At 40.7% G+C, this 25,744-nt stretch overlaps 1 protein-coding gene across 5 annotated transcripts in view; it reads right to left on the bottom strand.

The window, feature by feature from the left end:
• Pkc53E (Protein C kinase 53E) overlaps window positions 1–25,744 on the bottom strand; it is a 524,230-nt gene that overhangs the window by 241,923 nt on the left and 256,563 nt on the right. The gene's annotated exons all lie outside the window — the stretch shown is intronic.

The following is a 25,744-nucleotide window of genomic DNA, read 5'->3' as shown; positions in this document are numbered from 1 at the left end:
ATACACGAGGACGTGTTTGAATATGAAGGATTGGGTGCAGGTTTGGAATCTTGGAATTCAAATATCACTCCAGAGGGATATTGGTATGCATTGTGATATTACAGATAGTTGTTCTAAATATCCATTGGGTGCTCCTGAATTTGGTAAACAGAAATAAATTAATCTTTTAGTTAATTGGCTATTTTCTGTTAGCACTTTGTTAGCTTATTCTCTTTGTGGTTGGACTTTCCCTTGCAACAACACTCCAATCAGCGCTTCCAGCGTTTCCGGCGGGACACTCGAGAGCAATCTTGGAAAGGTTCAAGGTTAAAGTAGTGGTAATTTGAGATATAGCAAATCTGTTGTTGGAGCTCTCGTGACGTGATTTCGTGAAGGTAACCCTCACCTCTGACGTACAGTCTCAGTTATGTGCTGTCATTAAGTCAAATTCCCTTAGATTAATCTGCCAAACATTGGTAGAAATTGAATTTAGCTTAGATGTGCTTCGTGCAACAAAGGTTGCTCACGTAGAGGTTTACTGACGATGACCAAAAATTTGGCAAGTTTCCCCACACTTTGCCATAAGTTTCATTTTTATATCTTAAAAACTCCAGAAGGTACAAACGTTTGTAATCAGGGAGGAACTTTGTGAACACCCTGTAGTTCATACTACTTATACATAAAATTTGAACGACAGAGAGCGGAACAATGGCTTCATAAAATCCAAAAGCACCGCACTGCACCCTATCTGCTTTTGTAATTTACTTAAGCTGAGGAATTCTAACTGTAAATTCTTTGCCTTCAAATCCTCCACTGACAATGAAGTATCTCAATCAACATGACATCGACAAAAACCTTGAAGTCACCGTTCCGAACAACCAATTAAAAAAGCTGATTACATTAGCAACACACATTTCCGCCAATCACGTACGCGGACGACACTGCACGGTTTGCCATTAGAGCAGTGTCATCAGCGTACAGGGAATACGCCCTGCCATTCCGGGCACCATTAAGCGAGTGTCTTCGGACATCTCGTCTAATCTTCGGAGGTCCGCCACAATTAAACTGATGGAAACAGAATGAGGGCTGCAGACGAGAGGACGGCAAACAAGATCTCGAGGGAATTAAAAGAAAACAGAGCCGAGATCGTTATGGGGGTTGCCAGACAGATTGCTCATTTCATTTCTTCACCGTCGCTGCAGGGAAAAAGTAGGTCCGACTGTGTGTGTATGTGGTGATGGAAGTGCTCCGTATTTAGAGCACCGACAAAACCCATTCAGGTGCATTTTTACATGAACGTTGCTTACAGGCGCCATTGCTAAGCTACACTGGGTTAAGAAATAACTGGAAAATGTCTCGCAATAATTTGAAGTGGAAACTGCAAGGGTTAAAGCAATTGAGACTGTCATAAAACCATCTGGGTTTCGGCACTTTTGAAATATATCCTTTTATAGCGTTGGGCTGCACTCATAAAAACGACAACACTACGGTCTGACTATTGTAGAAACCTTATGAAAAATAGACTTTAAAAATACTCGAACCCAGTCTTTCTCATACTAAGTCATCACTATGGTCATTTTCGTTCACGGTATATCATTTCCCCAGTTGTTTACTATCCGAGAGATATGAGAATGACGTAATACAGTAAACCCTCGTTAACACGAATATCAAGAGACCGAAAAATCAAGAGTTAGTGTTAACCGGGGACTCAATTTCATTGTTGCAACACAGTTCTCTCTACACATTAACCATTTACAATACGTATTATGTATGTCATCATAGAAAACACTAATACAGTAATTAACTTTTTAAAAAAGACACTCTCAGATCATTTTCATATTGCGCTTGCAGACAGGAACGCAAATGCCTGGTAACTTCACGGCCAACTGTACTCCGCTCCGTAAACTAGCGGTCAATTCGCATGTTTCAGCAAAACGTTCTACAGTGTCCAATAGAATAGAAAAACACATCTGAACACACAACTGAATTTGTTGGTTAAATACGTATAAGCTCACTGTTGACGCGATGATCGCGATTGTCGAGCAATTGCTCCCAAGGTTTAATCTTAATGTTACTCATACTGGCTATGTTTTAAAGAATAGAAAAACACATTTGAACACATTGTTATCTTAATCTGTTTGTTGGTTACAATACTGTATAAGTTGATTGTTGAAGATAAGAGATTGTTGAGCGATTTCTTACATACCTAGCAGAGGAAAGACAGAGGAACAACAGAAAAAATTATGAAAAACTTTGAAAGTTCGTGTTAAATGAGATCTAATGACGTAACGGACTAAAAAACAGTTCGTGGTAACCGAAATTCGCGTTAAGATATAATACAATCCCTGCCGGGACCAACATTTTGGTTAACCGAGTGTTCGTCTTAAGCGAGTTTGTGTTAACGAGGGTTTACTGTATGGCATACACTGGTTCGAGTGTTGTTTATCACTATGTTCCGAGGGCACCAATATATAATGTAATAAGAAACAATTTTAGATACGTAAATAATCCTATCCATCGTGTAGGACTGTAATCTGAAAAGAAACAGTGTACAGTCACGGACACTTGTGGGTTTTAACAATCCCATTGAAAGCTAATGGTATCGTTACAACCCAGAAGTGTCCATGACTGTATAAGATATAAGCTAATCACAGTGTTCTTTTACATAACTCTTTGACGCAACATGCTGAGTTTTTGTTAAAAACAATATATTTTATTAAGCTCCACAATTTAAAAGACTACAGAGACATTGACATTCATAAAGTTTCGATCTAGGACGATAGAATTTTTGTAATCCTGTGTTCTCTTCAAGTATTGTAATGAACAAGTCTTTGAATTGAAACTAGCTTCTTATGGAAATTTATGTTCCTACTTTTTACTTCCGGACAATGACGGTTTACATAGCAAACACACACACACACGCATTATTAATTTATATTTCTGTTCCAAAAATTGACAATCTTATTTCGGAAATGAACGAAACAAACACTGTGTGGGCCAATGCTGAATTATTTTGACAGCTTTAAAATTTGTGTAAAGTTTCAACTACATTCAACAGCAATATAACAACTTATTAAACTTTCTTCAATGTAAGATAAAAGGAAGAATTTTATTACTTGCGAATTAACTCAAACTGTCAAATATTAGCTTGTGAAAATACTTAGTTTAATGGCCCGATGGCAACAGACATTTGAAATAATGTTCACAAAAATTATGTGCCAGAAATAAAATAAATCAACCTTAAGTTTCACTCATATTTGTTTTATTTCAACAAATAAGGAAGGTATCAGCTATGTATTAGTATAGTTTAGCCGGTCTATACGAATCCTTAAAAAAAACTCGGAATCCAATGGGCTTGTGTTAATGATGTGTTTCCACTAATTTATGCAGCAAATGAACCTACAGTGTAACGTGGAATCCGAACCACTCTGTAATGTGTCTTGACCATGATTAAAAGGCCTTTGTTTCTAAGAGTAATTTCTTTCCGTCTTAATGTACTTTTTCTATCGAATGTTTGAAGGGCTAGATTCTCTTCGTTGAGAATGTTTCAATTAATCTGTATGGACGCAACATACGCATCTTTTTTCAGAATGTTATTGATGTCAGCTGTTCCTACTATTGGGGATTATTTTGCAGCATATTTATTTATTCACCTTCAACAGAGGCAAGTATCCAATTACAGAAGATATTTACATATAAATTTACAACATGTAAATCTATATGTGTATTGTAATCGTTCGTATCGTAAAATCCAATTTGAAGTTTATTTTTAAGTATAATCTACGCACAGATGCGGTAATAGGGACTAAACCTATATTTTAGAGTGCGATGCGGCCCCACTATGTGCCCCCTTGAGAATCGAGCCCGGAACCTCTTGATTTTCATAACCTTAGTAAATTTACACTACAGACTTGGCTGCAAAACTTTGAAGGAAACAAAGTCGTATAAAATGACGATCAATAAAGAGTAACTCTGTTCAAAATTAAGAAATGCTATTGTAGAAGGGAAAAATGATTTGGAATTCAACAAACGGAAAAGCAGACTAAAAAAGGGGGGGGAGAGAGTCCTCTTTCAGCAGAATATTTCTTCCTTGCTTCTGCCGCCTGTGTGTCAAGAGGAATAGATGAAACGTCTCAGTTTCCTTGGAAATTGATTTAATTTATCCCCCGAGAGTTCCAGTCGAAGCTTTCACTAGACAAATTAACTCCAACCTCTACAGAAGACACGTACACCAGGATTTTTCTTCCGTAGCTGGCAGAGGAAGATTAAATGTCACTAGTATACTGGTCTCCTTGTGAGAGAGAAACTAAATTTACATCACATTGTTCGAGGGAAGAAAAATATCCTGTTCAACACACTGAAGAAAATGTAATTCTGACGAGATTAACCATATGCAGCCATATGGAAATATATGTTACTGTGTATTTTGCTCCACACACACACTTGAATTCTCAATTTCTATATTAATTCTCTCTTCCTATTTCGATTATTTTACGACGCTTTTCTACTATTGTGTTAAACGCAACGATGATGAAATATGTTTTCATGAAGTAGATGAGAGCATAAACACATCCGGTAGCCATATCTTGCACAAGATTCGAACCGGCTATACTCCTAAAGTCGTTCCCCATTATGGAGAAAGAAACCCCCCCCCCCTCACTTCTGAGAGTATGTCCTATCATCGATGTTTAGGTCAAGAATTTGCAGAAACTAAGTAATACTAATGATTTTACTAAATATATTTCCTATACTAACATTTTTTCATGCTGTTATTATCGTGAAAGAATTTGAATTAGCATTTTTATCAAAATATTGATGTCCTATATAATTATTTTAAAAGTTATTGCGATTGCATCAGCAGTGAAATCATTTCGTCGTGAGAGAACCAGAAGGACTTAATTCAAATTTATCCAATTTACAGGAGAGAGGAAATAATGTTTTCTTAGGAATATGTTCGAGTCTAAAAAGAGTCAGTAAATTGGCGATAGGTAGCTCCACCTTACTGCTAAGGATCAGAAGCGAAGATATGTCGATTTGTCGTCAAATATAACTCTTCGGAGGGGATACGCATAAAATAAAATAAAAAAAAATAAAAAAAAATAAATAAAAAATTGGAGTTATGTTCCTCTACCAATGACATACATACGACACCAGTGTCAGCAATTAGGGGGGGGGGGGGCGAGGGGAGGAAATGCCACCCACTTTTCGCTACTTTTATCCCCGCACTATGCTAAACATTATCTACAAATGGAAATATACTGTCTCTGCCCCCCATAGTTTTGGCACCTTGCCCCCACCCCCGGTTTTAGAACCCGATCGCCGCCACTATATGTCACAGAATATACAAGAAAAAGCATCTTCAACAATTTACCTAGAAATAAACACTTCACTACGTGATATTCCCATGTTTAATTTATCCTCATTCGTCCATATACCGAAGTTAGTAATCTCAGTAGTTCACAGGACTTTCACCAGATGTCATACCAGAAAGGTAAAATCACTCCCTGCATACCGATTTTGATTAATTGAGTTTGTGTTTTAAGACCGCTTTCTGCACAGTAAGGCTAATCGGGACTGGACCTACAGTTTAAAGTGAGATCCGAACGACTATGTGAGTCCACCGGGTATCGAACCCGGGACCCCTTGATTACAAGGCGACGACGCTACCACTGCGCCATCGGGGAGGCTCCCTGCACATTGAGACATGTTGTGAAAGCATATGGGTGGATGTGGCGGCAGAATTCCACATATTCACGTGATCAGTACCATGCTGTGACCGCCTTTGCCCTCACCCGCAGGGTTGCTACCAGGTACCCATTTATTAGAGGCTGAGTGAAGCCAAAAGCAGGGACATTGCAGAAAAATTTCCCGCCTGAAATTACTCACCCTGGGAATCGAACCAGGCTCTCCCGTGTGGTAGCCATTCGCCTTTTAGACTTGACGTGGCTCCCAGATGCCATGCCTGAGAGTTGTTCCAGGCACCTCATTTGCGAGTTTCAACACTTTATGAGTCACCTTGTACTAAACGGGTCCCGGGTTCGATACCCGGTGAAGGCTCATAGTGGATTGGATCCCACTTTAAACTGTAGGTCCAGTCCCGATTAGCCTTACCGTGCATACAGTGGACTTAAAGCACCAAATCAACCAACCAATGCCTCTTGACTCGTGCACGAATAGTCCACTAAAGATTTAGCACGCCAATGATATCCTATCCTGTATGCAACCGGTTTAACGTCTAAGTTGTGCGTGTTGCATAATAACGATTACGTACAGTACTGGCCAAAAGAGTGTCAACTTTTGGTTTTTTTGCTGTAACTGAGGTATTTATTGCGAGAATTACACAATATTTTCACCAAAACATCTTCAAATGGATTACATTCGACTGATAACCGAGTGGTTCGGCAAACTGTGAAATGGTCTACAAAAGAACAAATTTATGTAAATAGAAAAAAATACACACCATCGAACATAAAGAAATATTGCACTTCAGTTCACCGAGAAAGGTCAAAACTGGCGTTGATCAACACAAAACTAACAAACAGCATCTTGTACTTTGTGGCAAAGCCTTTAGCGTCAATAACTGCTTGGCAACGACGCGGCATGGAGTCGATGAGGTTGTGGATAAAAGAGACTTGTATCTTCTTCCATTCCTCCTCCAACTGAGCAAACTTCTCATCAACATTTCGTGCTCTCTTCCCTGCCAGACAACGCTCCAACTCCTTCCACATGTGCTCAATCGGATTGAGGTCCGGGGATTGGCTGGGCCACTGGAGAACATTAACGCGACGACGGCGGAACCAGTTGCTGATGTGCTTGGAGGTGTGTTTTGGGTCGTTGTCTTGTTGGAGGGTGAAGTTACGGCCAAGGGTTTGGAGAGCAAATGGTCTCATTGTGTTCTCCAGTATGTCCTCGTACTGGAAACGGTCCATAATACCATTGATTCGGCGTAGTGGACCGACGCCATTGACAGTGATGCACCCCCACACCATCACAGATCCCCCTCCATGCTTGACTGTGGGAAGTTGAAACTTGGGATCAAATCTCTGGCCGACAGGACGTCTAATCCACACTATTCCGTCTGTTCCAAAGAGGCAATACTTTGATTCATCACTCCAGACCACATCTTCCCATTCTCTCCTGCAAGTCTGGCCTTCTTATTCTTCGCCGAAATCAGCGGTTTCTTGACAGGCCTATGTCCATTGAGACCGGCCGCTTGGAGACGACGTCTGATGGTCCTTTCAGATGGCAACAGGGTGGTTGGGAACGATAGCTCCCGAGCAATGTCGACTGACGTCAGTCTGGGGTTGCTTCTGCTGATGCGGAGGATGGTCCTGTCGACGTGTCTCGACGTGATCCTGGGTCGTCCTATATGGGATTCCTTCACAACACCCCCCTGTTGCTTCCACCGCTTCAGAAATGTCGATACTGCACTTCTAGTGATTCTAAACTGTGTTGCCAGTTCCTGCAGTGTTTGCCCTTGTGCGCGTCCGTTAGCAATGCCTCTCTGCATGTCCGGAGACAAGATTCGTGCATCCACGGCGAGTACCCATACTCTGAAAACATAGAAATGTGTCATGATCAACACAAATTGGACAATGTCTGGTACACATTGTTACAATCATTAACCAGCATGGATAGGCACAATAGTAATTTTTCGGCTGGTTTTGTAATTCCTTAATATTATGGTGAAAATGGTACACTTCGACCAAAGTACATGCGTTGAACATCAGAAACATCCTCAACAACATACCATGCGACGTTCATTCTCATTGGATAACAATGGCAAGAGGTATGCGAAAAAAACACGAAGTTGACACTCTTTTGGCCAGTACTGTACTTCCAAAAACTTGCAAGCCTGCAAACCAACAAGTGGACTCGGCAGTACCATTTGCCTAAGTCGAAAGGGGAAAACTCCGCAAAACAAGGGAACCTCACGATGTAACAAATCGAAATTTTGCCCTGCTGGAGCCAAGTAAACGAAGAAGGAAGAGGAAACAATAGATCTGAGATAAGAAATCTGGAAGAACCATTCAAGATAGTTTCACCACCTGTGGCACACTCACGCCACCTTGCGTGACCCTTCGAAATCAATTGATGATCTTACTTTCTACGACTTGTACACCTGTGTTCCACAAGAATCAGATTCCGTGAGCAACCACAGGGTAGGTCCATACATATGTTATTTCTGTCGGAAACGTGAGCCTGCCATGTTTATTTCAAGCGATTTCAAAAGTTGGGAAGTGCATTTTCTTATCGCATTTTGTCACGAAATTATGTATTATATGGAAATTATGAAGCAACCTCAATCACGACTGTTCTTGCTGCGAGGTTTTCTTAATTCTAGATTCTTTTGCGAGTTATGCAAAAATTCATAGAATTAATAAATTGTTCAACTGTGGGACGAGAAAGATTTCCGAGAAGGTTAATACTGAATTTGAATCGAAATTTTGACTTTTCCTTTACGGCAAATATAGTGTATCTATCAGCGCGATACAGAAGTTATCATTAGACCCTGGATTATTAAGTAATATTAAAGTTCAAAATATGTACGAGGGGTATTTTTTTTTCAACCTCCAGGAGGCCCTTGAAGCGCTAGGAAGCGGGGCGTCACGCAGCGTGATTGGCGTCTCCCCTGCCACTACCACCACCCCTGCCAAGACCAACGCTTCAGTTGAAGCTGAGCGACGGGCTCGTAGAGATGTCTGCTACAATCGACTCTCCCGCTAAGTGCGAGATGCGTAGTGTGATACGATTTCTACAGGCAGAGGGGCACAATGCAGCTGAAATTCATCGTCGAATGAGCTGTGTGCCGGAGAGGCATTCTGTCATCGGGTATTGTCTTGCTTCATGACAATGCCCGATCGCATGTTGCTGCATCAACCCAAGACCTTCAACGAATCCACTGGGAAGCGTTTGATCACCCTCCTTACAACCCAGACCTGGCGCCGAGTGACTTCCCACCTTTTCCAGGCGATGGAGAAGTGATTGGGAGGACGATGCTTCCACACCAATGCGGAGCTTCGGCAGACCTGGCTCAACAGACAGGCAGCACTTTTCTTTGCAGAGGGTATTGGAAAGCTGGTGCGTAGGCACATTAAAAGTCTGAATCTTCTTGGGGATTACGTTGAAAAGTAGATTATACGTGTACGTAACTTTTGTCAATAAACCAATTTTGCTATTCACTGTGGTTATGATTTAATTCCCTATCGAAGGTTGAAAAAATAGCCCTCGTACATAAATATGTAACAATAATTGATAAAATATATACCTAAAGATGTATTATCAAAGGTATATGTAGATAAATATGTAGTATCAAAGAATATGTAACGTTAATAATAATCGAGTATCCAAGCAATTTCAAGAATTCTGCTACATATGTATTATATTTGAACATATTCAACAATTTTAATGATATAAGTTGTTCAAATTAAAATTTGTATAAAATGTATAAGCTCAAAAAAGAACAGCAACTTTTACACAATTAAGAAACCAATTTTGTCAACTATTAATTAATTTTTACATTGCAAATTGGAGAAATAATGTAACTACCCGATTTATTCTGAAATTAAGGCAGTTAATATATTGCTGTTTTCCGGGGGGGGGGGGGGGCTAGTCGTAATGGGTAAAAAAAATCATTTTTGGAATCAGCATATGAAATTATTCAGACACAACAGTCATCTACGAGGCATCCAAACCAATGTCGACCAGCGTAATCAAAACAGGCAATTCCAAGGGCAATTGAATTTCCATACAGTGATTGATTGTACCCTGAAATTAACTCCAGTGCCGAAAAACCAAGTGTGTCTGTTCATGGAAACAAAAGCTCGTAGGGCAAATTTAGGCCTCTCATTATGATCTACTCCCGCTGAACAAAATATCGAGTTCTCTGTTTACGAGCTCATAAATATTTACTCCGTAGCAATAAAAAAGCGTGTGGTCTGAAAATTATTCACTTAATTTTCTAATTGCAAGGAAAAATCTCCCCGCACCTACACCACGTAACGAACCTTAAAGTTCGTGGGATCTTACGAGTACCTAGAATGTAAAACAATTAATCAATGGGTGATTAATTACTCATCATTCATCCTCTGATGAGACCACTCGTCATTGGCATGACGAGTTAACGCTTGGCAATGCGAAAGGTACAAAATCACACTAAGGAACTAAACTACAGAAAAGACAATGGTCACTCGTTGGGTTTTGTGAACCGTTGAACCTGAATCATGGCTGGGTGTTAGGATAATTACCTGTCTATCTGAAGTATTAAGCTGAATAAAATATGCGAAGTCCTCTGTTAGCTTCTCCAATTCGTCGACCAAAGCGTCGTTCCACTTCTGACCTACTGCTCTGCTAAACACCTCTTCTCTCAACTCCAATCCCAAAAGTCAGTCCCCTCTCAGATTGTCTCACCTCTATATCACTAGGCCATCGAGCTCTTCCTCTATGCCGAATCGTGTTATTAATTGCCACCATGCAAACCGCTGACACCATAACCAGAAGTGTTACCTGTTCCTGAATGCTCAGGAGGTTTGCATGGCACAACACAATGCATTGTAAACATGCCTAAGAGGCTTGAGACAACTGAGAAAAACAAGTGAATGCCCTGGTCAACGTGAAGCGTTCAGAGAGATTTAATAAAATAAACATATAATCTTAGGGATTGATACGCTACGAAGTGAACCTTGCACATTGCAAGAACGGGCATCTTAACACCATGTAGTGTTCATAGCCTGCTGTTGATACAACATATAGATTTGCGTATTTGAATGCGGTGATGTACATAACTATGTCACGAATGGAATTGCCCTTTGCATCAGAAGCAGTGATCTGGAGTACCCAATCAAGTTGAAATTAACTTTCTCCTACAGCAGTAATAATAGAAAACTAATATTAACCTTACCAAGAAGTTTATTTCCAGTATACTTGGTTACAAGCTACAATAAAATTTTAGTATATTTTCCCGATGACACATGCTAACTCGTCAGGTTATTGGTTGATTAATTTAAAGTTGACTTGTTAGGTTGGTTCATTCACTGGATCTAGCCAGTTAGAACTATGACGTCGCCGGTGAGAGATTATGACGTGATTTGAAATCTGAATTCAAACTTTTTTAAAATGATGGATATTTCTTAACAAGAAAGTTTCTGTGATATTTAACGAAGCAGTAAACGATGAATTATTTTAAAATATCAAGAATATATGCCCTTCCGAGGGTTGTTTGAAAAGTAAGGTGAACGAAGCAGGGATGGCAGCACCATAATCGAAATCGATTCACGGTCGATAAGTCTGATCCTTGCAGAGTTGCAGCCCATTGTGTTGCGATGTTATTGTTTGATCCCGCAAAGTAGATGAACGTGAAAGTGTTTGCAAAAATGGACAAAACCACCAATGGTTTCTATGGCTAAAATCGATTAATTTAAGTTCGAATTGTTGGATCATCCGCTCCATTATTCCGATCTAGCTTCCTCCGACTTCCATTTGTTTCCTAACCTCAAAGATGGCTCGGACGACAACTATTTTGCGATAACGATGAAGTGATTCATGCTGCTATTTTGCAGACCAGGAGAAATCATTTTATAAACAATACCTCGCAACGTACTGGGCTGAAACTCTGCAAGGCCTCGTTTGAAGGATCACATTTATCGACCGATTATGGTGCTGCCATCTATTCTTCGTTTACCTTACTTTTCAAACTAACCTCGTATACTGCAATTCTCAAGGGCATTACAATGCAGATTATCAAGCCAAATCGAAATATTTACGAGATCTTCTCCATCGTGATAGTCCTGGGTATAATTCCCGGGGAGAACACATTCACGTTCGTGTACACAAGATTCACTTAACGCGATTTAACTCCATAAAATACAATTTAAAAGGAACAAGTCCTCAAACTGTTTTGCTTCGCACTGCTACACGAAACGAAAGCGAACCGTAACTTTCCCTCCCTAGAGTAAGGAAAGAATAGAAGATCTGGCAACACTGCATGATGAAACCCCTGGCTTGCACAGCCCTGAATTTGATTACGGCGACATATGCTCGGCTTCCCTCGGTAATCGCGTTCTGTCTAGTGTTCGCCCAAACGAACCCAAGAACCGTCTGGCCGTACCCCCTGGGGGCAAGGAAGCAACCGCCCCTGCCACAATTAGGACGCGGAACTGCCTCTGCAGGGACGAGCAGTTCATTTCACACTGTTTGAATTAATCTCCCCTTCATAAATACTTCACCTGCTACTTCGCCGGGGCAAAAGAACGTCACGCTTATGATAAAGAGTTTCTGAACTACTGGTGGAGGAAAATTCAGTTTTTTCCGGAGAACGTTCTATTCTATAGCATTAATTCAATCAAAAGTGAGTTTCAAGACTATTTATTTGGAGATAGGAGTAACTATATATATATTCTCTTACCGAACTCCGTAGCAGAGCGGTTAACACAGCGCGCTACGAGGGCAGGGGTTATGGGTTCGAATCTCAGCCTGGCATGGCTGCTCTTTGCGAGTGTCTCGTCATCAACATATCACTCATCCTTAGCGAGTGCGCAAAGCAAAGCGGCGTGTGCTGCTGCAAACGGCTGGTATCTGTAGACGCGTTTCCCTCTCCATGCACTCACTTCCCCTCTCACATGTCCAGTGGCCACGCCCTCTCGAGTACTATAGTCCATGTGTTTACTTCGTTAACGTCGAAGAACTGAAGAAAGCCGCCGCCACAAACGTGGGTGGGGATAAATAGCGGGCGAGTTGTTTTCGTCCAATCACACTCAACCTTCAGTCAATGGGCGTAGCTGTCATTCTGCTCGTCTACTCCACGTGGAGTCTCAGTCACATGACTGTGGATACGTTGTTGTCGTACTTTGCAACTTCAATGTGAAGACCGTGAGAAGGTGCTTGTGCGCGGAGGGACAAGGTGGCGTAGAGTAGATGTGTGGCAACACTTTGCGTTGAATGTGATTGTTGCAGCTGGTGGGCGCGCTCCGTGGACTTCAAAGCCAGCCGGTCGTTAACGTAGCTAGCGCGTCGACTATACTTGCGCAGAGGATTTGTTTTCGTTCGATTGCTCCATCGATTCCCGGGACAGTCTCTCTGTCTGATGAACGTATTACAAATTATTATAATTCGTCATCTTTAAGAGCGCAATGTGTTATAAATATGTCGGCGTAAGTCTGGAATTTTTTAAAACTACGAAGGTTTACTGCCCGCATCAAGTTTTCCATCAACTTGTACGTGACCCAAGATCAATCCAATCTTAACTGTCACTTTCCCTCAGGCACGTCTCAAAAATTATCCTTCCGCCATTGTTTGAGGCTTACCATCAGTTTTCTTAATTAGGATCCTGCAACCTCCTTTATATTCATCCAAGCGTGCCACCATTTCCTACACAGAAAAGTAGTAAATTCTTACACAATGGAAGTCTGTTACAGTGAATTTCCCTTGCTGAACAAGGAATATTCTGGAACAGCGATCCCCTATCAGAGATAAACGCTTGTCAAAACTTCGAAAATATTCATTAAGGAGGGAGGTTAACTTCTGTTGATGAGATTTTAAAAGGCAGATGGCAGCAGCGCGCTCCTTGCTGATCTTCCTGAAGTTTGGGTAATTTGCGAACGGTGGAGCTGCCAGCAAAGTACACCTCTTGAGAAAATCAAGTTACCTAAAATACAGACTACATCTCACGGAGGTCCTTTAGCTTGGGTTAACTGTCTCCGATGAACTATCGGAGTGCTAGAGGTTTCAATTTTCCCTTCCGTGAATAAAGTATGAAGAGTATCGGCTTGCCTTAGCAGAGTAGGGTGGATGGAAGTGCCTGTGGAAGGGAGCTCGAGTCTGCTCTTCTTATCATTAAGAAGAACAGAGGCAAAGCTCTGCAGGCATCAACACCTAGAGTGGTGTTTAAGGTATGTAAGCTTATCATTCGAGTAAGGAGGTCATGCGTTTCGGCGGGTCTCTTAGTGTAGGAAATTCTCGCAAGACGTTTTACAGGAAGAGAAATGTCCCACAAAGTACAATGCAGAAGTCTTGTCTGTATTAACTGCAAGTTTTATAATCTCAATTCGCCAATTTTATTTGAATGAAAGATTTCGTTAGCATCTATCTAGCCTATTTTTCTCTTTTAGTTAAAAGTGGCATTTTAATTACCCACGACATTGATCTTTACAATCATCGTCTGCTCTTGATTGACTCTTTGATTTAACTTTTGGCTAATGGCGACGATGGGAGTGAATGGCTGATAAGATATGGATGAAAGGACAATCACAAGCATACTATATGGTGTAGACGTCAGTCTCGTTAGTCTTGAAAATGCAGCCCAGGCTGTACTACGTGAAAGTGAGGTTGACATTTGAGAGCTTACGAATAATTCACCCCTTACACCCCGTTATTATAGTCTGCAACATCAACAAAGAAGATGGATTATAATTCGTTAACAGGAACTCTCACTTTTGCAAAATCAAGTAACTTTCAAAACAGCGGTAATAAAGGGGTGTTCGACCTCGCATTTCGTTGTCTCCTTTCCCTTTTCATGTACTGTACAACGCATTTCTACCCATTTAGGTTACTCGCGACAAGGAGGAATGAACTAATGAGGCGCATGAAGGAATATATGGTTTACTCAAGATTCGAACCTAGAACACCTGGTTTCGTAGCGCGCTACGTTAACCACACCACCAGGGACGATAGCAACTGTCGTAGTTGACCTGTTGGTAAAACCAAATCAAACAGATGAAAAATCATTTAGCTTCGCTGTAGTTTATTTCACTCCCCAATATTCTGGAGCATCCTTGAAATACTCGAAACTTGTCTTGCCATTCCGAGCATTAAAAAAGTCTTCCTGAGAAGCCTCGTATACTTTAAATCACCTCTTCACCTAATCCACATTTATTTCCTCTGCTTTCTCTCATTATTCCATTCAGAAGTTTCCTCCTTCTCTTTCCTAATGTTCTATTCCGCAAGGACTTCGTAACTAGATTTCGCCCAGTAATCTTATTACTTCAGAGGTATTAACGCTGTTTATCATCCCTGCTTACAACCTCTTTCGAAAGCGATATACCTTGGCAGTCTCTTTCGCTGCCTTAATTTCTCTCTCTGGAACCGAATTTCACGCCGTGCGGAAACTTGAACCTTTCACTGTAGTTTATCTGATTACTCTGGCCAAAGAACTGCAATTTTCTGGACAAACGAAGCTAAAAGCAATATCATTACGTGATGGTATGGCATGGTACGTCCGGGTCAAAAGATACATATTTTGTCAACTGTAAATGCAAGAAAGATGGAAATTGGTGGGCTGAAAGATCTAACATCTGGTACCTTATTTTATTCAAATTAACATAGTATATATTAATCAGTACAAGACAAGAATTTGTATTAGGTAAAATTAGCAATATATTATATATTTCACGCGCTAACAGGATGATTGTTTTTAAACGCTTCCCTCGTTAAAACTGGCGAAATCTGTATTACGTAAGATACACACAATTGTCAAATAACGTATGCATAACAAGAACTATACATTGGGTCAAGTACGCTTCTGTTCAGATAATGTGGCACATCTGGTGTTTTGGTAATTTAGAATTCGTTGATCCAGACTTTGATCGCTCCGGGACGCTCTGCGTTCGACTTTTGGCCGCGCCTTCACGCCCCGAGCCCGACTTTTGGCCGCGCAGAGCCCGACTTTTGGCCGCCCAGAGCCCGACTTTTGGCCGCCCAGAGCCCGACTTTTGCCCGCCCAGAGCCCGACTTTTGGCCGCCCAGAGCCCGACTTTTGGCCGCCCAGAGCGGTTTGTGCGCAATTTCTCCAGACCACTTTCCGTGCAATTTGAGTCACTGTAATCCACATTACCTGTAAGTTTTGGTATTTAAGAAGAACATACGCCAAAACATCATTGGATGTATTCTGCTTCAGAGGAACCTTGCTCCAAGTCGCCATTATTCGAAACTTCCGCACGACAGGATTTCGGACACCGCCAAGTCCGAAAATCCCCTCGTCACGTTTCCAATACCAAGAAAGGGCTTTCATCGGGAGGGGAAAGGAGAGGCACAGAACGTGCAAATTCACCAAGAAGGCAAGTGAGAATTTTATCCGAGGGACGAAAAGTCTGGAGGAGCTCTCCCTTGAACGACGAGAGAGAGAGCAATCGATAACAGAATCTCCGAGCAGCCCAGAAACGAAAACCCGTAAGAGGATAAGGTAGCCCCGCGAGAGAATGAACGAAAGAGGAGCGTGGAGGGGAAAAGAGGAGAAAACGAAGCGGATATCTGTCGGTTGGATGATAGCCTCGGAGCAGATCCCTCGGGGGAAGAGGGGCCGCAGAAAATAAAAAAAAACTGTGCCGTGTAATCCTGACCTATGAAATTTCAGATGAGTCTTTCGGTAGAGGCGGAAAGGAAACCTTTCGGAATGAAGTGTGTTTTCATATCTGCGTTTCCACATTGCGGGGCACAACCCAAAAGAACATGAAAGAGAATCCTTTACCAGAGATCTGTCACGCTGTAAATCAAAGAATCCTTTTGGTCTGTGACAGTCGGGGTGCAAACATGGCAGACCAATGCTGATGGCGATATTTGTGACCTGTAAATATGTGCTCAGTTCAATTAGATGCATTGCAATTAGAGATAGCAGGGTGTCTACCAAAATAACAAATGCAAAATTCTTAACTTTTTTTTTTTGCTTTTTCTTAAATGTACTTAATCACCCGCTACTTAGGTATAGTTGTAAATTAAGAAAATATATATATATATTTTTTTTTCAATGAAATGCAAAAACTCCTACCACAAGGCTGGTTAAGATGAAAACTGAAGCTGTATTTTAACAGGAGATTTACACTTAGCCTTCATTAATAATGCATGTAAAAATTAATGCTTCAGACTTTATTATGGATGGGGAATGGCCACATTAATATTTTTACAAAACTTCATGCGTACAAGAATGTAATTCATAAGAAACAAGGTTAACAAATCTCAACCACAATTCAATACGATTTTAGATTTCCAAATATTATATTTTATCAAATCCCAGTAAAGGCATATAATAAAGCAAATTCACTATAATAATAATTAAAAATAATTAAAAAACTTCTTTAGCACAAGCATAATTTCTTGACTTTCTTGACCTACCTGTTGATTTCTAGTCTTTCTTGAAATTCTTGACACCTTGGAAGGACCTTTCTCTTAATGACCAAAACGATGCTGCCTCAATGTACAAAAAAAAGCACACCGCTCACGAGAAGATCCCCAAATGAGGGGAGAGGGCGTGCAGAGGGACAGGGGAAGACCGGTCTATTTGCAGATTTTAGGGGTAGAAGGAAGTCTTCCGCTGCGGTCATTGTCGTTGTGGAAGTGCTTCTGCGTGGGTGTTTAACTGATTTCTTTGGGATTTTTCGTGGTGTTGTAAGAGTTATGGCAGTTGTACATTATTTAGCCGTGTTGTATCTGAAACGTTCGAATAAAAGATATGATCAACAGTGTCGATATGAAACAATCATCCCGAGAAATTTCATGCCAAACCTAGACCGACAAACTAATGTTTACCATTGTTGACATTTGTAGCTTTGCACATTGTACGTGTAAATAAACGTTCTCCGCTTTCGCAACTCTTATTATCTTTTCCTCATTGGCATTTGCTTCGAACGCCAGTACTGTAACAGCCAATTCCGTCGTTGAAAATATCTTGAAGATTGTAGTTAGTACAATCGGCAGGCTCTTTATTTTTTAAAAAATAGAAAAATCTGTACTCTGTCACGAAATCAACACCAGATTGACGACGATCATACCTTTATCGCTAATGTGGATACCCCCTGACCGTACGCGGACAGTGATTTGAGCGTAGATGTGAATCAAGGCTTCAAGCTTACAGCGAGACCACAGCGCTTGTTTCTGACTCAGGGTGCCCTCCCCCAACCCTAATAGTGGAATCGCCTGCCCTGCTACGTCACTTGACTTCCGTCAGGGATGTTCTCCTGAGCGGTGGGCTGTAAATGTATAGTGGATGATGTAAACTAAAGAATGAATAGTGAAGTAAATGAAAGCAAGAGAATACCGAATTAGGAAGACTGCCTGTTATTGCCGGATACTATAAGTATCCATTAAGATATAGTGTACTTTCTGTACCAACGATCGCATTTTTTAAGCAGGGCTTAGCTCAATGAAAAATAGAAAACTCAGACTAGAGCTTGTTCCAAGTTTTTTAAAAAGTACACCATTTGAGCTAATGGCGACAGTGTTGCCAGCCAATGTAGGAGGCAAGATCCTGCACCTAACGCAGTACACTCCAAAAAGAGTGGATGAATACAAGGGCCCCTACAGGATTTTTCTCAGGGGGAAGAGTCACAGAAACGTATTATTATTATTACTACTACGATGTGTTATTATTGGTATTATCACTACGAGGGTCACTATTTATATTTTGAGCCTAACAATGAAAAAACAGGAATTTGGCATTGAAAACTGCTTTATTGTTTTTCGAAGTATTCTCCTTTATGGTCAATACACTTTTGAATTCGTTCGAACCATTTGTCAAAGCAGTTTTTCCAATCTTCTTGAGACACCTCCATAATATGATTTTTGAACGCATCAACGGCATCTTCCGCCGACGAAAATCGTTGTCCATGCAATTTATTCTTGACATTCGGGAACAAGAAGAAGTCATTGGGTGCCAAATCAGGACTGTACGGCGGATGACCCATCGATTCGATTTTTTGACTGTTCATAAAGTCGGTTGTTAGACGAGATGTGTGACGGCTGGCATTGTCTTGATGAAGAATGATCCGACGGCGTTTGTTTGTTTTCCGTATTTGACCGAAAACCTCTGGCAAACAAATTGTTGTGTACCATTCAGAGTTGACCGTTCTACGTTCCTCTAAAGGCACACTTGCCACATGGCCAGTTTTCCCGAAAAAACAGGCGACCATTTGTTTCGATGTGCTTCGAGCGCGAACAACTTTTGTTGGATTGGGTTCACCTTGAAACACCCATACAATCGACTGCTGTTTACGTTCCGGCTCATATGCATATATCCATGATTCGTCACCTGTTACAATCTTATATACGTCTTTTGAAGCACCACGATTGTATTTATTGAGCATTTGTTTGCACCAATTGACGCGAGCGTCTTTTTGAGTTTTTGTCAAATTGTGTGGGATCCAACGAGAACATACCTTTCTCGCAGCTAAATGATCATGTGATATTTTATATTTGCTGGTGGAACTAATGCCTATGGTTGCATCAATCTCACAGTATGTCACATGACGATCTTGCAGTATTAGGTTTTGCACAGCATCAATGTTTTCTTGAACAACAACTGATTTTGGACGACCTTCGCGAATCTCGTCGGTGAGCGAATGGTGGCCACGATTAAATTCGTTATACCAGCGTTTCACAGTGGCAAAGGATGGGGCTTCATCGCCAAATGTGGAAGTAAGTTGATCGATGCACTCTTGTCTTGATATTCCACGTCGAAAATCGTAAAAAATCATCGCACGAAAATGTTCACGAGTTCATTCCATTTTATTGTTGTCGCGCAATCTTCAAGGCAACATAAACAACACAAATGAAGCTATTGACAAAACATTTGAAGTACGTTATGGTCAATAATGCCAGACGATTCCGTGCAAATGTCAAATCGCGCCTAACTTCAATCAGTGATGCCAAGGCTCAAAATATAAATAGTGACCCTCGTATTATTGTTTTTATTTTTGTTGTTTGTATTACTATTATTATTATTACAGTTCTACTACTGTTTTTTTAAATTACATACATTTGTAATTTCTATATTCTGTATATATATATATATATATATATATATATATATATATATATATATATATATATATAATGTGCTTAACTGCATACTTAGCATTAATTCTTGTAGGACAAAAAACTGTTTTTTATAGTTAGATAAACAGCGTAAAATAGACTAAGCTTAAATGTAGCCCTATTTCTAACAATAATATTGTTGCTGTAACTTACGGCCTGTAAGTCACAGAAAACAATACTTTTTGTTATAAAATATCTCTAAAATTTCACCATTCGAATTACATCAACTCTTTCCAGTAATCTCAGGGGGAGCAAGTGCCCCCCTACCCCCCCCCCCCCTTGAGGGCGCCCATGGATGAATACGTAACAAGGCATATGATATACGCAGCAACATATTACCAAACTTTTGTCCAAGCATTCTCCATCCCTCTGCCTAAATTGCGGGTCTTATGTATTGAGTGTGTGCAACATGCCAGTTGCCACTAATGGATTCATTTTACAATCACAATAAGCAAGATGCATGACCTAGCTATAAGTAATCAGGCTGAATATTCGTTGAGAATATGCGAATAAGTCGCAAGACGCACAATCTTTTGTTTAGGTGAAAGTTTCAAATATCACACAAGTCTCGAACGAAAAAAAGGGTCTCTGACAGCAAGCTCGGTTTCAGAGATTCTCAACGTTTTCAGCGCCATCTCTATTCAACAAAGGAACGTCAATGCACAGGTCAGAATGCCATCTCATAACTTTCAATGGCAATATTGTGAGTCAAGTACTCACGGAGGCGGCCACGTACTCAGGTCTCTGTAGGATGTCCTGCCGCCTGGAACAAGTTACTTGTTAGGGCTCGGCAATTCCGCCGGTTTCAAAGGCATTTGTGATGTACGCTCTTGATACGTTTTTATGTAACGATCTACAAGGAGAGGCAAATGAAGAACCTTACTTTGCTTTTGTTTCTTATCTAAAACTCTCGCCACGAAAACAGTCCATTCAAGGTCGAAGCATCCCCTTGTTTCATCCACACCCCTGGCCCTCCAGGCTTGCCACACTCCTTCTAAGCTGCTCAGTCGACACTTCGCGCGTTGTACGTATGCGGTTGATTTCGTCGGTTGAAATTGTTGCTCATTGGCAACACTGTAGGTGGGTGGCGTGACCTTGACTGGACTGTTCTCGTGGCGAGAGCTCGAGTAGATTTCTGTATGTAGGGTTGCACAAGTTTGCTGCATTTTAGCACAGACCTATTGCTGATCTACATATACGAGTATTTTCAACTTTGAGTTGTGATGTGTCGCACACTATAAGTTTACGTCTACATGCGTTGTCTACACGTAGATTACATTGGGTTTTAGTTTACATAGACTACGTAGACAATCTAAAGTGCATTAAAATTAATTTTCAAGGCTTTCATAAAAGGAAAGTGAAATTTTTAACTATATTGGTTCCTAACGAACTGACAAGAATACTATTTACAACAAAATTTCTCTTTTCTATCATCAACTATGGAAGAAGATAAATAGTATGCAAAAAAAAAACAATAGATGGCAGTCGTGAGGCAAAAGTGGTTTTTTCCCCATAAAACACTAGAATATTTCCTATATTAGGTTTCTTCCTAGGTGAGAAATTGTTCAAATTTGCAAGAAAGAGTATGAAAAGTTCTCCTCACACATTGCCAACTGATACGCAGTATAATTTTCTTTTAAATCCACGGCGCCCTTTACTAAGTTATCACCTTCTGCCATGTTCTTTACATAGATTACGTCGTCTACGTGTAGAATGTAGACTATCGTTGTTTACGCGTAGACGCACATCGCTGCTTATGAGCCACTGTGAAGCCCTTACCACCCATCTGCCTTTCTTCTCCATTAGTAAACGTGGTGGTGTGGTACGCATGCACAGAGATTTAGATATATTGAATTTTCATTTGCCGAGAAATTTCTGTAAGTTTTAGGCTGACAGAGGGCAAGAAACCACTCCTCATCACTGGTGCAAGTGTGCATAGGAGGCGCTAACTATAAAATAACAAAAATGGCGTCTTGAAGCTCACTTTATTAGTGTTGCAGGCCTGAGGTCGTTTTGTTAATAACAGTTGATAGTTCATGTAAATTTGAGCTGTATGCAACCTGCCCTATAATTTTTATTCGACTTAAGGTTCTCATTTGACTCTTGCAATGTACATATGAAACACAGCTCCACGGGGTCATGTTATGTACTTGCTTTTAACGTTGAAAAAATCTGCCTGCGTTGAGCGACATGAAATTTTTCTTTAGTCCCTGCTCGCTCGATACAGAGATCCCAGAGTAGAGCCTGTGGTTTTGGGTCACGCAGGGGGATTACCCCCAAGTAATGCGATTACAATTTCGCGCAGAGAATCACGGCCTACAAGATTACCAAGCTGGACCAAAAAAAAAAAAAAAAAAAAGGCTCTAATCTCAGTCTTCTTTTCCTTTTATCATCATTCTCCTGAATCCCTTCTCCTCCTATCTCTCTCCTCTCTTATCTCTCTCACTTCTTACGAAGGATTCTTCGCGCTCTAAAGCACAACGGAAGAGGATAGAAAAATGTTAGACGAACTTAAAAAGTCTAATTCAGAAAGGGCTGTACGAATTTCACCCAGCTTTAACGAATATCTTTAAAAAAATCATAACATTAAGTTTTACAGTTAGCACATAAGTTGAAGGAAATCAGTTCCGACGCAGAGTGTGTAAGATATCATGACGGCAAAGTAGGTGCGTAAATTCTGCACTTAGCATATCTGATATAAGACCGTGGCTGTCTCTGCATTATAATAAAAAAAAATCTTTATTTGTTAATATGTGCAAGAGCGTCGAAAATTAATTCACCATGCACAGTTTGAGATGTGTTGCTGCAGCTGCAATAAATTCACGTTTAATTTTTTGTGTCCGAGTAGTATTTTTCCTTCTATACAAACATTATGTACAACCAGTCCCGTTTAACTCTATTGACCTCGGACTAGAAAAGTAGCAGAGGCGCCAGAGTTTAAGTAACGGCAACAGATGTGATGTCGCTCCAGACGGATGCTGGGATGTAGATTTTCAAGACCTCCGACGCTTCCTTCTCAATCCAATCTCCCTCTCGGCATCCTGTCCCTGTAACATGACGATACAAATAAGTATGAGACTTCAACTAAATCAACTTCTTTGCTAACGTTATTCATCTTCCACTCACGTTATTCCGAATTCCCGTCTTCCTGTCTGACCCTCGCTCTTTCCGTCTCTAACCTTCTCCCCTCAATCTCTGTCCCAATTTTCCCCTTCACTGTCGCTCTCCCTCCGCCTCTGCCCTTCTCCTTCCCTCTCCGCCTTTTCCCCCAACCTGTCCTTCTCAGTCTCTAAATGTCTCCCCATCTCCTTCTCCGCCTATACATTTATCCACAATCTTCCTCAGTCTCTAAACTTATCCACAATCTTCCTCAGTCTCTAAACTTATCCACAATCTTCCTCAGTCTCTAAACTTATACACAATCTTCCTCAGTCTCTAAACTTATCCACAATCTTCCTCAGTCTCTAAACTTATCCACAATCTTCCTCAGTCTCTAAACTTATCCACAATCTTCCTCAGTCTCTAAACTTATCCACAATCTTCCTCAGTCTCTAAACTTATCCACAATCTTCCTCAGTCTCTAAATTTATCCACAATCTTCATCAGTCTCTAAATTTATCCGGGGTGTGAGGGGTACCTTCCACGTAGGGGCCCAATAGTCAACCTCACTTCCACGTAGTACACCCTGGACTGTAGACTAACGAGGCTCTGGCGACTGGCACTATGGCCAGTATAATTTTGTGTGTGTTGTCCTGTTTTTTGTCCTTGTGTGTGCTGAGCGCCAGTTTAGTGCCTCAGCTTTTAACAGAAGTCAGAAGATTTTTAAGATTTTTAGTTATGCAACGTTCGAGTTGTCATTTGTAATGATAAGGGGCTGGCCCCTGTATAATGTGACAGGTGCAATATTGCCTAAGTGCTGACGCACCCAAAATTTTAAATTCAAATTCTAAATTTATCCACAATCTTCCTCAGTTTCTAATTTATCCCCCCCTCTCTGTCTCCAATGTTCTCACTCCTGTACTTTTCCAGTCTTCATTAGCTTGACAATACTTGATAGTTTCGTTATGAAGCTTTCAAAAAGGAAGTATATAACAGACCTCTCGGATGCTGATAAGTTATTCAAGCGGCATCCTCTGCAGACCTCCTCGAGGTCTTCAAGCAACATTGTGTGAACTGTTCTTAAGGATTCTGACGTCACACCAAAACGCGGAACAGAAAGGGAACTCGACGTCCGCGATTCGTCCATTCTTAATGCGCGACCAGCCGCTCCTGTCCTCCCCCACAAGAGGCGCTGCTTTGGTTAAGAGCCAGGGGAAATATGGGAGGTCGTCCCCCTTCATATTAATGTGGCAGCCGCGTGCAATTAATACGCAACTGTCGCAGCAGGTTCTCGCGGGCTGGAGGTAATCGCAAAGGAAAGTGTCTCGCATTCACTCCCTAAGAAACTTTGCCGGAAGAATTTATAGCTTGGGATGGTTACAATGGCCGTACGCAGTTTGGATGATCTTTTATTAAATAGTTTGCTGGAGTTTCCCTTTGATTATTTTCCGGAACCTAAAACTGGCCACGATCGTAAAGTACGATTGCTCGCGGGCCATTTTTAACCAAACAAGTAAAAATATATACAGTAAAACCTCACTAATACGAAGATTATAGAAATGTATGGTTTTAATGCAGTTTTCGATTAAAAACAAAACTTTCATATAAAACTTGGTCACTTTCTGACAATCTATTATGATGATTACCTTTAACGTAATAAATGAATTGTGGCAAAGTTCACCGTGCATAGAGCACCTTGACATGAAGGCATATTTCTTAGGTTGTTTTATGTTATGTGATGTAGAACTGAGGTTCAACTTGAATCGTATAGGATTTCGGAAACAACGGAGACAAACACTATCACTGAACTTATGTCAGTGCTAAATTCACAATTAAACTCCAGCTTTCTTAATTCAGGATCACGCGAGGCTCAATTTCTCCCGTCCTCAAAAACAATCATCAAGTTGATTCAAGTATCAATCAGAATCAGGAACGCAAAGTTCACCGTAGATTGTAGACTGTTTATTTTAGACGGCTCATCTTTCACGCACCAGAACATTATATGACTGAGGGAAATGTTATAGGTGGGTTTCATGTGACGTCAGGATCAGTACAGTCGCAACCAAATCTTAAGGAATAATCATTTTCTGGAAAATATACTGGAAATTCGTAGTTAATTCAGCACACAGCAGGGACAACCTGGCACTTAACGCAAGAACAGCTTGTGCTGCCATCTCTGTTTCAATTTCAAACCATATAAACGAGCGAGAAAATACAAAAGGGGAAAAAATACCTTCATTGTTCGAAATGACATTTGAGCAGTTTTTTCTGCTGGCTTTTATTAAAACCCAGGAACGAACACACGAGGCTCTGAAGCGACCAGAAAAGCAATAAGATATATATTATATATATATTTATATTACACACGCAGACTCAGTAGTATTTCTAAAAAGCAAAGACATATACACAGAGCTATTGCATGTTGACACTGGGAACATAAAAGCTTGAAAGCAACTAACTCGCAGCGGGATTTCTGACAAAGGAACTACAACGAAGGAATCGAATTGAAGCGAAGCTCCGATATTTCATCCGACAAAAGAAATAAATTCATTTACTACCGCTGGTGCGAAAGGAGATGGGAAGCGAGAAACTGAATTGAAAAATAGAAACGAAGGGAGGAAAATGAACAATGGATCACGGGAGAGAAGGAATAGGAATAAAAGTGGAAACAAATGTAATATTAACATCTCGCACAATGCTATAATTCAATGTTTACTCTATCAGTAACTAGACTGCCATCTGTCCTATAGTTGGCAAGTAAAAACAAAATATCTTTCATGCTGTCTTATATCTATCTATATTCCATATCTTCCTGCAGGGCGTGTTATCTCAGATTTACTTATAAAGGAACTATCGTGAGTACCATAAA

The sequence above is a fragment of the Lepisma saccharinum genome, chromosome 14 (assembly GCF_977018435.1).
Source record: "Lepisma saccharinum chromosome 14, izLepSacc3.1, whole genome shotgun sequence".
Lineage (NCBI taxonomy): Eukaryota > Metazoa > Arthropoda > Insecta > Zygentoma > Lepismatidae > Lepisma > Lepisma saccharinum.
The sequence above is the reverse complement of the archived record's forward strand: the minus strand, read 5'-3'. Positions and strand labels throughout refer to the sequence as shown.